Raw genomic sequence first — 12,158 nt, forward strand, 5'->3', positions numbered from 1 at the left:
AACTCGCCAACTAGTAAGAGCTGAAGGTAACGGAAGGCAACAAACAGCTTGGGATGGTTAATTCTGATTGTTGACTTGATTGGATTAAGAAGTGTCTGGGGGTGGAGGCAGTGAGATGGCTGAATGGATTAAGCTGCCCGCTGCCAAGTTTGAAGACCTGAGTTCAATTCCTGTTCCCTGGGATCCACATGGTAGAAAGAGCCAATTCCTGCAAGCTGTTCTCTGATACCGAGGTGTGTTTCATGGGATGTGAGCTCAGTTCCATGGTATTGTGCCTGCCTCACAAGCGTGAGGACCTGAGTTTGATCTTTAGGACCTACATGAAAAGCAGGGTGTGATGCCATGTTTTTCTAATTCTTGTGCTGGGGTAGGGAGCAGAGGCAGGTGTACCCCTGGAGCTCTCTGGCCAGCTACCCTAGCCTACATAGCAAAGGAGAAACCCTGTCTTCAAAACCAAAGTGAATGGCTCCTGAGGCATGATTCCTGAAGTCCTCTGGCACACACACACACACACACACACACACACACACACACACACACCACCTCCCACACGTGCAAAATATGTACCTAGGGCATTGGTAGGTACCTCTTTGAGTGTACCTGTGGGAGTGTTTCTATAGAAGGTTCACTGAGAAGGGACGACCTACCCTGACTGTGGCTGACATTATATCATGGGCTGGGGCCCCAGACTGAATTAACCTAGGTAGTTCTGTCAAGTTGGCAACGCTAACTATTACAAATGAGTAAATATTTTGGGCAATTTTTGCAATTTACCAAGGAAAGTTTTCTCAAAAACGACATTATAGGCATTTTGGACTGAATTTTTTTGGGGGGGGGGTGGGAGAGGTGTGAGTGGGGGATGTTCTGTGTACTGCAGAATGTTTAGCAGAATCCCCTGCCTCTAGACATTACTTGGAATGATAAAAAAAAGTCTTCAAAGTTTCTGTATCATCATGGTGGGAAGGGGCAAAGTTACTCCCATTTAAAAGCATTGCATTTGGCTATACTTAGGACATATAAAAGATTTCAGAATGTTGAGTGGTATGCAGCATGAGGAAATAGAAGCGGGTGTAGGCTTAGTCATTTTTGTTACTATAGTTCCTTAGTGCCCTAATTTGCTTTCTGTTGCAGTGACCACACCACAACCAAAAGGAACTTGGGGAGGAAAGGTTTATTTCATCTTACGTTTCTGGGTCACAATCCATCATTGAAGGAAGATAGGGCAGGATCCTGAAGCAGAGAAACACTTATTGACTCATTTTAGCTATTTTTCTTATAAATTCTAAGACTATTTGCCTAGGGATGGTGCCTCCCATAGTAGGCTGGACCTTGACAATTGACCGTTAGTGAAGATACTCTCTTACAGACATGGCCGCAGGTCAGTCTGATCCAGGCAGTTCTTCAGTTGAAGGTTTCTCCTCCCAGGTGACTCTGTTGTGTTAAGTCGACAATGAAAATGAGCCAGGACTCTCTGTGCTTTTTTCACAGGACACACATTGTTGTCATGCATGTTAGCACATCACTGTGAGACTATGACCTCCCCCTCTGTCATCACCAAGATCCCAATATCATAACATAAAGCAGCCCAACTTTAAAAGTCCCACAATCCTCTAAAATCTCAGCATCTTCAAAGCCAAGGTCTCTTGTAAAAAACCTAAAGTACTTCATCTGTAGATTCTTGTAAAATCAAGTTATACATGTTCTTATTTGAAAAGAAACGAACAAGGGTGTAGGACAATCAGGTCAAAGGCAAACCAAAATATAAAAACGAAAATAAAAAATCTGTAGTTCAGTGTCAAGCATCCGAGACTCATGACATTCTGGAACCAAGGGACTTGAATAGTTCTACTCCCTTCACAGAGAAAAGGGACAAAATTTCCCCCATTTAAAACCACTACATTCGGGGATGCTTAGGAAACTCAAAATACTTCTGGATATTTGTTGTGTGAAATGCAAAGTGAGGCAGTAGAAGAGGGGGTCCAGTGTTAGTTCATTTTTTTTTACAATAATATAATGCCCAAGATGCACTAACTTTATAAAGAAGCATTTTATTTAGTTCCAGAGGTTAGAGGGCACAGTGCTAGCATCAGCTCAGCTCAGCTCTGAAGAAGGCTTCGAGGAAGAATGAATGCATGGTAGAAACTAGTGCACAGAAAGCATGTCAGGGAGGGGAACAAGCATGGGACTCAGATCCCAGAATTCCTTTTGTTATGATTGTTCGTACAAGCCACACCCACTCCCTTCCCCATCCGCTGAGGCAGGGAGAGGCAGCTTTGCTTCTGCCTTTCTCCCCACTTCTCCGCTCCCCCGTCCTCTTCTCCTTCTTCCCCTCCTCCTCTAAGTAATAAATATCCAATTCTATTCTGTACGATGTGTCTGTCCATGTTCCTCCTACCTGCCGCCTGCTCACACCGCCTAGCTCACTGGGACCAGCCTGCCATGTGTCTCCCTGCCTGGGACCAACCACCACTGAGGGACCAGCAGCTGCCTGGGACTGGCTGCTCCCAGGGCCTGCTGCCTGCCGCCACATGGCCCGCTATCACCATTTGGGGACCTACAGCATTTCTGCTGCCTACTGCCACCATGGATCTTGCAGCATTTTTTAAAAATAATAACACCTTTCTTTTTATTTTTAAAGATTAAAATAAAATTACACACACACTTCTATATGTACTCGTGCATGTGAGTGCAATGCCTGCAGAGGCCAGAAGAGGGCATCAAATCCCCCAGAGCTGGAGTTACCATAGTTGTGAGCTGCCTGGGAATCGAATTTGGCTCCTCTGCAGGAGCAGCATGGGCTTTTAACCACTGAGCTATCTCCTCAGGCCACCTGCAATCCCTTTTGAGGGACTATCTCTATATGATCCAAGGACTTCCTATGGCCCCTTTATACCACTTTTCAGTACATTGTGTACAAATCTTCCAACACAGGAACCTTGAGGGATGAATTTAATCCACAGTAGAAGGAAAGACTGAGCATGCCTCCACAGCAAAGGTGAGCTGTCTTTGCAAGATCCCATTTCTAAGTCCCAGTGTGAAAAGTTCCCACAGGTTCATGTATTCAAATGCTTGGTTTCAAGTTGGTGTCTGTTGAGGTGGGTTGTGGAACCCTTAAGAGGTCAGGCCTGGCTGATTAAGTAAGACACTGGGGACAGGCTTTGAGACTTGTAACCTAACCCTGCTTCCAGGTCTACCTTTGTGTAACATGTTTTGATGCAAGTTCCCACCATCACAGGTGAAGACGCAGCGTCAATGCCTTCCTCACCATGAAGCCATTAGTTAACCAAAATAAGTTGCTTTTCTCTAGTGTGTGTGTGTGTGTGTGTGTGTGTGTGTGTGTACAAGCATGTGGAGGCCAGAGATTGATAAAGGATGTCTACCTCAATCACTCTTCCCTTGATTTTTAAGACAAGTTCTCTCATTGAACCTGAAGCTATCTGATTTGGTTAAACTGGCTGCCCAGCAAGCTCCAGGAATCTGCCTTTCTGCTTCTCCAGCTCTGGAATTATAGGTGTGCCCTGTGCCTGGCTCCTTATCCAGATGTGGGGGATCCAAACTCCAGTTGTCGTGTTTGCACAACAATCACTTAGCCAAGTGGGGCATGACCTTTATGTTGCTCGCCGGATATTCTGTCACAGCAATGAGAAAAACAGATGACACAAAAACTTAGATTCTGCCTTTTCGGCGGTGGCGGAAGTGTGTGTGTGTGTCAGGAGTAGATACTGGTCAGATATATGGGGGTCTGATTTGGTTTGGGGAGAGCTGACTGGTGGGTGGTTCATTCACCCACAGCAGCTGACCTCATTGTTCCCAGAGTCAGTCAATGGTGACCCCTAGGACAGGTGTTTCTGCCTGTTGGCAGGCCTCTCAGCTACTAGAAACCCAAGGCCCACACCTCTGTACACTCTGTTCATCTCTGCTGCAGCGTAAAGATTAATGATAGTCTTTTTCTGAACTATTCCGCTCCTGAGCTCTGTAATACACTGTTCCAATAATCCCTTTGATTTCTCTCATCAGGGAATGATGCTGCAGAGAAACAAATACTTTTTTGCCTTTCAGAAAGAGCACTCCTCTTCCACATTATACACTGCAATTTAGAAATTACACTCACATGTGCCATAATACAGTCGGGGGTGCTTATGACGGAGACTGGCATCAGAACTTCAATTGTTAAAGATTCCTGGGTATTTTGATTATGGTGTAAATTAGCTAGTATTTTTTTCTCCCAAGCTCATTATTGCTATTTTTATGTCTCTTATTTATGGGTAGGCCACTCAAGGTACATACAGGCTCAAGGCTATAGAAAAGTCTTCTGCTTGATTTGGCATTGAAAGATCTTAATACAGAAACAGTTTGAAATTAGTTTGTTCTAGTCAATCTCATGGCTAGGATTCCTGGCACAAATACATGGGGGTTGCATCTTCACTTTGTGTGTGTCTGTGCACGGTTGTGCATGTGTATGAGACCATGTGTGTTGTGATTGAATGGCAAGCGCTTTATCAACAAAGCCATCCCTCCACCCTCTTTTCAAATATTTCTTAAAAAAAGCATTTAATTTTAATTTATGTCTATGTGTTTATGCTTGGGGTACCCACAGGGGCTAGCAGAGGGTGACAGGTCTTCTGGAGTTGGAATTATAGGTAAGCCACCCTACAAGGGAGTTAGGATCTGAACATGGGTCCTCTGAAAAGAGTGGTGTGTGCTCTTAGCAGGGGAGCCATCTCTCCAGCCCCCATTTTGACTATCTTAAAGCATATAACCCAGAAACATTTTGTATTCACTCAACAGTATTATGAATTCAACAGTTCATGATATTGTACAGCTGTCATCACTGTCTAGAACCAGGCCACTGTCATCAGCCCAACGAAAAGTCCTACCATGACACAGTCAGCTCCCTTCCCCTCTTCTGCCCTGTCTCTGTCAGCCACGAATCTACTTCCTGTCTCTATAGATCTGGACACGCAGGACATTCCACATAAATAGAATTATGTGGTAAATATACAGCCATAAGTGTCTGGCATCTTTTACTTAGCATAGTGCTTAGAAAATGTATCCATATTATATATTAGTTATACTTTACAGATAAGGAAACCGAGACTCATAGAGGATGTAAACCTTGTTCTTGTCACTTTGAACCACAGCAGTTTGGCTTGGGCTGTTCCTCATCATTTTGTTTGAGTTTTTGAGATAAAGTCTCACTATATAGCCTGGGCTGGACTCCAAAATTCCATCTTCGTGCTTCTGTCTTCTGGTATTGAAAGCATGAGACACCACATTCAGCTCCTTTTGTTATCTTTATGCCTGTATTAGGCAGGGTTCTCTAGAGCAGCGATTCCCAAACTGTGGATGCGACCCCTTTGTGGGTCAAATGACCCTTCCACAGGGGTCACCCTAAAACTGTCAGAAAACACAGATATTTACACTGTAATTCAGTAATGAAACTGCAGTTATGGAGCGGCAATGAAGATAATTTTATGGTTGGGGGTCACCACGACATGAGGGACAGTATCAAAGGGTGGCAGCATCAGGAAGGCTGAGAACCCTTGGTCTAGAGAATTGGAACCAATAGAACGTGCATATCTTACAAAGAAAATCTATTAGATTGGCTTACAATAGGGTCAGGGTAGTCCAAAAAGAATGACTGCGTGCCAGAGGCTCTGGGAACTTGATAGCTACTCAGCCCCCACAGCTGCATGCCTAGGCAGTCCCAAATGGGTGTGAGAAGAAGGAATCTCCCTAGAGAACTACTGGTATTTGGTGCACATTAGAAAGCCAAACAAGATGGAGTCTGGCGTTCATCAAGGCCCGAAGCAGTAGCAACAGGCACATTTGCTCAGGGAGAGAAGAGGTAGGCAGAGGAAACTGCTTATCCCCCAGATTTCTGCTTTCTGCATTGCCTGATGGAAGTTTCTTTCCATTCTGAGGACAGGTCTTTCCTCCTCTGTCAATCATCCCTGGAAATGCCTTTAAAAATATGTATAGAGATATATCTTCTAGGTGATCCTAAGTTCTGCCAAGTTGACAATCTAAACTGACCACCACGATGCTCTTCTTCTCATTTATAAAACTGTGCTTCAGGGGGTAAAAAAAGTACCTAAGCATGATTGGAGTGAGGAGCTGCAGGCAGGCCTGCTTTTCGTCCTGCCTGGCTTCCGCACAGCTAGCTTATGCCCCAAAATAACAACACACAAATTGTATTCTTTTAAACACTGCCTGGCCCATTAGTTTCAGCCTCTTACTAGCTAACTCTCTCTTGCTTTAACCCATATTTAGTAATCTGTTTAGCACCAGAAGGTGGTTGTTTACCAGGAAAGATTCAGCATGTCTGAGCTGGTGGCTGGCTTCATGGCGACTGTCTCAGAGAGGAGAGGCATGACGACTGACTAAGCCATCTGCCTCACTTCCTTCTTCCTGTTCTGTCTACTCCACCCACCTAAATCCCGCCCATCAAAAAGCCAAAGAAGTTTTTTATTAACCAATGAGAGTCCTTCATCACATGATGTTAATTACGTAGCCACGTTACTGTCCCTTTCATGTTCCTAGTTCAATTCCATTCCATACACTATTGAGAAACCTAAGCCATCAGTCTTAGGATTGGCCAAACTTCTAAAAATAAGCCATGTTTCTGAGTCAAAAGCTGTACACGTTGAACAATGACGGTAACTTGGATACATTTTAGCCCCCAAATTTTGTCCTCATTTATTTCTATTATGAACAATGTCTCCTGTAGCTCTGGAACTTATGCAGCTGAGGATGGCCTTGCCCTTTTGATCTGTTTTCTTCCATGTCTAAAATATTGGGATTACAGGTATTCACCACCAAGTCCCACTCAGTTATTTTCACCTTGCAACAGGATCTTGCTTAGGTAGCGCAGACTGGCTGTAAACTTGAGATCCTCTAGCCTCATCCTCCTGACAGCTGAGATTAGAGATGCGTGCCACTATGCCAATTCTTCCTCAGCGAAAAGAGTAATTTACATAGACTCTGGTCCTATGTGATATCCAGAGTAAGGCCTGGGGACTTGGTATTCAGTAACTCCCCAACGCCTCTTTGGGAGGGAGGCATATTAGTTCCTATTTTTGTTGCTGTAGCAAAATGCCTATCTGAAGCAACTTAGAGGAGGGGCTCGCAGTTTGTATGCAGTGTATCATGGCAAGGAAGGCGTGACAGCAAGAGCATGGTGACAGCAAGAGCATGAATTGGCCGGTCACATCACATCCACAGAGACAGCAGAGGTCCACAGATGCTGGTGCTCAGCTTGCTTTCTCCTTTTTGCTCAGCCCAGGATCGCAGCCCATGAATGGTGCGGTCCATGTTTAGGGTGGGTCTTCCCAATTCCGTTAGCCCAATCTAGATGATCCCTCACAGACAAGCCCCGGGAACAAGGTACTAATCAACATCGATACTTATCCCCATCAGTGTTAACCACCGTAGAGGACACCATCAGAAAGTATTAATTCTTTCCTACTGTTGGGGACATTGAGACGGTCGATACGATGTGATTAACTTCTGCCTTTAGATTTAGTTCCTTTGGTTTCTTCTAAAAAAGAGTAAAGCCAGAGGGATGAGAGCATTTAAGTAATTTAAGTAAATTTAAGTAATTTTTCTTCTTCCTTCCTTCCTTCCTTCCTTCCTTCCTTCCTCCCTCCCTCCTCTCTCCTCCTTCCTTCCTTTCTTCCTTCATGTTAAGGGAGGGTCTCATGTAGCTCATCTTTGGCTCACTATGTAGCTGATGATGATCTTGAAATCCCAGTCCTCCTGTCTCTGTCTTCAGAGGGCTGGAATGAGAGACTTACAACACCACACCTACTTTATGAGACATTGGATACTAGGTAAGTACTCTGTCAACAGAGCCACATCCCTAGGCTTGCTTCATAGCCGGTTTTTATTTTGTTTTTGTTTGTTTGTTTTTGTTTGGTCTGTTTTGTGGTTGTTTTTGTCATTTGCTTTTTTCAAACAGAGTTTCACGTAGCTCCCACTGAGGATGACTTTGAACTCCTGACCCTCTAGCAAACTCCTATCTCTGGCATACTAGGATTATAGATGTGTACCAGCTACCATCCTGTTTTGTGGTCTTTATTTTAATTACAGATAAAACAAGCACATTAGCCATCTTTTCATTTTCTTCTATGGGCAACTAGGCATAGGGACTGATGGCCACCACTGGTGTGTTCTTTACACAATGACTGTACGTGAAGAAAACACTGAGAGATCAAGAGAATTTCTGCCTTCTTGATGGGGTGAATTTGAGATGTCTGGAAACTACTGGGTACCAGGTGTTTTAGTTGCTTGTTCCTATAAGCAATGTTGAGCATCAAGATATGGTTCTTGAGTTGTCTCTCTATACTGCTGTCCCCTTCAGTGACAATCTTGACATATTGGACTGACTACTGATATGAACTTCTTGTCCTCCCCCCCCTTTTAAAAAGATTTATTTTATTTTTATTTATGTGTATGTGGGGGGGAGGGTAGATGGGGGAGGGATGTGTGCAGGTACTGAGACCAGAAGAGGGTACTGGATCCCTGGAGCTGGGGTTAAAGGTGGTTGCAAGTTTCCCTGATGTGGATGCTGACAGCTGAACTCAGCTCCTCTGCAAGAGCAGCAAGAGACCTTTACTGTTGAGACATCTCTTTAGCCCTGGTCCTCTTTTTTGACAACCGTGGAATTCACGAAAGGTCTGATGCCATGCAGAAGACTACCTCTGCAGCCAGTGCCAAGGAAGGAGGAGAAGGCCCACACAGCACTGAGTTGAGTAAGTATTCATTCTTCTATTGCTTGCTTAGGCTTTTGAGAGATAGTTACACAGAAGGTCTAGGAATCCCTGGGCTCCTGGAGGACCAGCATGGATTGCTGGAGTGCCCTCCTAGTATGTTAAGAATTAAGGGCGATGATAAGCGTGCCAATGACAGTGGTGATTAGATTCAGTGCTATGGCCTGGATCCAGTCCCTTAACTTCTCTGCAGGAAGTGCCTTCCTTTGTTAAATCAGGATAATGAGACTCCCCTGCTGTTGTGTGGTGAGACCAATTAGCTACTGTCTTGGAAGGATTCAGACCCATAAACACATTGTAATCTACTCAGATGTAAACATGCTGCTTGATGAGGACTTTGTGAACTTAAGTACATAAAACCAACGAGAAAGCAAACACGCGAGCTTGCCTGTGAACCCCGTCTGCCAGCTTCCTTCTCATTTACCCTGCCATAGCTTTTCAAATCAATTCTTCAGAGTCTATAAAGCAAACGAGGACTGGCTCTGCATCCCAAACAAATAAAGCCCTGCGTAGTGAGGAGGCATTGATCTTCATCGAGAAAGTCTTGTCTGTCTACAGCAATGGTCAAGTCTTGTCATCCCCAGCACTTGGGAGGCTGAGACAGAAGTCCAGGCCAGAGTTCCAGGCCAGCCTGCGCTAGCTGCCAAGTAAGACTATTTTACTGTTCCCCTTTCCACTTACAGATAACACCTTGAGGTAAGGGTGTGTGTGTGTGTGTGTGTGAGTGTGTGTGTGTGTTTGTGTGTGTGTTTGGTGGTGGTGTCATACCAAGATACTTATAAGAAAGACCTGGTTTTGGGAATTTAAATTGGAATTTAAAAACAACTACAATAAAATTCCCAATGTAGCATCCTGAGTAATTAAAATTTTGAGGTCTTAAGTTCACCACATAGCCAAGGTTGACCTTTGAACTCCTGAGCCTCTTGTGTTCTCCTCTGCAGCAATGATATTGCAGACCTTGTTTATTTGGTATGGGGGATGGAGCCCAAGTCTCATATGTGGTATTAGTTAGGCTACCAACTGGGCTATATACTTAGTCCCTCAAGTTTCATTGGTACCTAAAAATGGACCTGCAGGCTGCCCTTCTGAGTATGCTCAGAATGAATGAAGAAGAAGGGTAAGGGACTCAAGGAAGAATTCCAGGTCTGAACAAGCTCACGGTAATTCTAGAATCACACCGGAGCCATTCTGGTGTCTGCTTTGTGTTCCTCTGTGAACCTCTACCATTTTGTACTCCCCATAATTTACAAACCACGATTAACTTAAGGGAGAAAGGGCTTATTTTTGGCTCACAGTTGAGAGGGATACAGTCCATCACAGTGGGGAAGACAAGCTAGAAAGCATGGGAGACACAGTGGCAGCAGCAGGAGGGTAGCTAGTCTCATTGAACCTACACTCAGAAGCAGTCAGTGAATAGGAAATTGAACTTAGTTATAAAGCCTCCAAGTCTAGCTCCTGGTGACCCACTCCCTGCAATGGCATGATTCTACTTCCTACAGGTTCTGCAATCTTCCCAAACAGCCCCATTGTTCAAACATATGAGCTCAATGAGGACACTTTACATTTCAGTCATGGTGCCCTTTAACACCCCTGACCACATTTAAACTCCATGCGCTGGGAGGACTTCCGTCGTCACTCTGGCTTGTGGATGAGAAAAGTTGAAACACTAGAGCCATGAGAAGGTTTGTTCTGCCTGGTCTTCCAGGTTTATGGTCACCTCTATAGTTACCACATCATGTTCATCTTTCGTAATCTCTCCAGCGGTGGAGGAATCTACCCTGAGTCACATTAAGAAAAGCAACTTGACCTATGGTTCTCTTCTACCGGTGTTATGTCTCCAGAATTTAGGGCTTCCCTGGCCTTGAGCTGAACTTCAGATGTGCAGTAAGACATGGGGCTAAAGTGAGGGAACTTGAGCCTTGATGACTGTTTCCACAATGAGGAGTGTGTCTTCTAAGTTTTAGGGTGACAGCCTGGGCACTGCTGCCCATCCTCACCATGGTAGTTAGAGATAAGTAATAGCAAAAAAGCAGAGCAAGAGGTTTATTCAATGTGGCCACATTGGCAAGAGGAGGGCAGAGATGCAGCGACTTCCCAAGTCCGTCTTCAGAGTTCTGACACAACATTTAGGTTTACACAGAGGTCGAGAGATTTGAATAGCTAACTAGTGTGGACAAGGTCTGGGCCCACCCACTAGTCATTTCCTCAGCTCCAGTCTCTCATGTAAGGTGTTCTGACACATTGTTAGAGTTGTGTGACTTCTTCTGGGATAAAAGGTTCCCCTCTCCATATGACGCTGGGCTTCCGTCATTCCCTTTTCCCAGCACAGGGTTTGGATTCTTGAGGGTCCCTTATTTCAGTAGTCAGGGAGAAGCACAAAACGGAGAGGCATATGTCCACCTGTCTCCTACCATAGCGGTTACAATGGACCTCATATGAAATGCTTGAAGACAGAAGTGTCTGGGATTTGGGCGTTTTCTTTGGGGTTTTGGAACGTTCGTATATACTTTTTTTGTGTGCAGCAAGTTCCTTATCCATTGAGTCATCTCCCAACCCTAATTCCTCCATGTTAAAAGAACATTAAAATAATCACAGCAATGAGGCTGAATATGTGTTTACACTGTAAAGATGTGTCTCTGCCTAAGGCACCTTCTCATTGGTTTAATAAATAGCTAGGCAGAAGAGAATAGGTAGAATGTTTGGGTAGATAGGGACAAACTGGGAGGAGGAATCTAGGCACATGGTTTTGCCAGCAATTGGATGTGCTTTACTAAGAAGAGGTTACCAAGCCATGTGGCAGAATGTAGATTTTTTTTTAAAAAATGAGTTAAGTTATAAGAGCTAGTTGGGAAAGAACTGAAGCTAAGGCTAAACTTCCATAATTAATAATAAGTCTCTGGGTCATTATTTCAGGCTGGCAGTCCAAAGATAGTCTGACAAGAAACCTTGCTGCAATGGTGTCTAATGTGGGGCATGTAAATCCACACAGGGCCTGAGAAAGCTGAAAAAAGGGGTTCTGAGTGGCTTGGTGCTTGAGGAGTACAGAGGTGTGGCTCTCTTAGGTCCTGCTATTGAACACTTGAATGAGATTTATGAGCAGTGGGCGGTGAGCTGCTCAGTGGTGGGAGACTAGATAAAAGCACCTCCTGGAGCTAGGGCAGATGGACCAGTTCCAGGCCAGGGCCGGTAGGCATGAGGCTCCATTCTCACAGACCTGAAGGGGGCTAAGCCAGCTGCCAGGACGTGTGCTAAGTGGAGCCACGCAGCAGTAGAGGGTTTAAGTTATAAGAGCTAGTTGAGAAAAGTCTAAGCTAAAAGCCAAGCTTTTGTAATTTAATAAGAAGTCTCCATGTCAGTATTTGGGAGCTGGCTGGTAGGACAGAGAAA

Source organism: Arvicola amphibius, chromosome 10, assembly GCF_903992535.2.
Source record: "Arvicola amphibius chromosome 10, mArvAmp1.2, whole genome shotgun sequence".
Classification (NCBI taxonomy): domain Eukaryota; kingdom Metazoa; phylum Chordata; class Mammalia; order Rodentia; family Cricetidae; genus Arvicola; species Arvicola amphibius.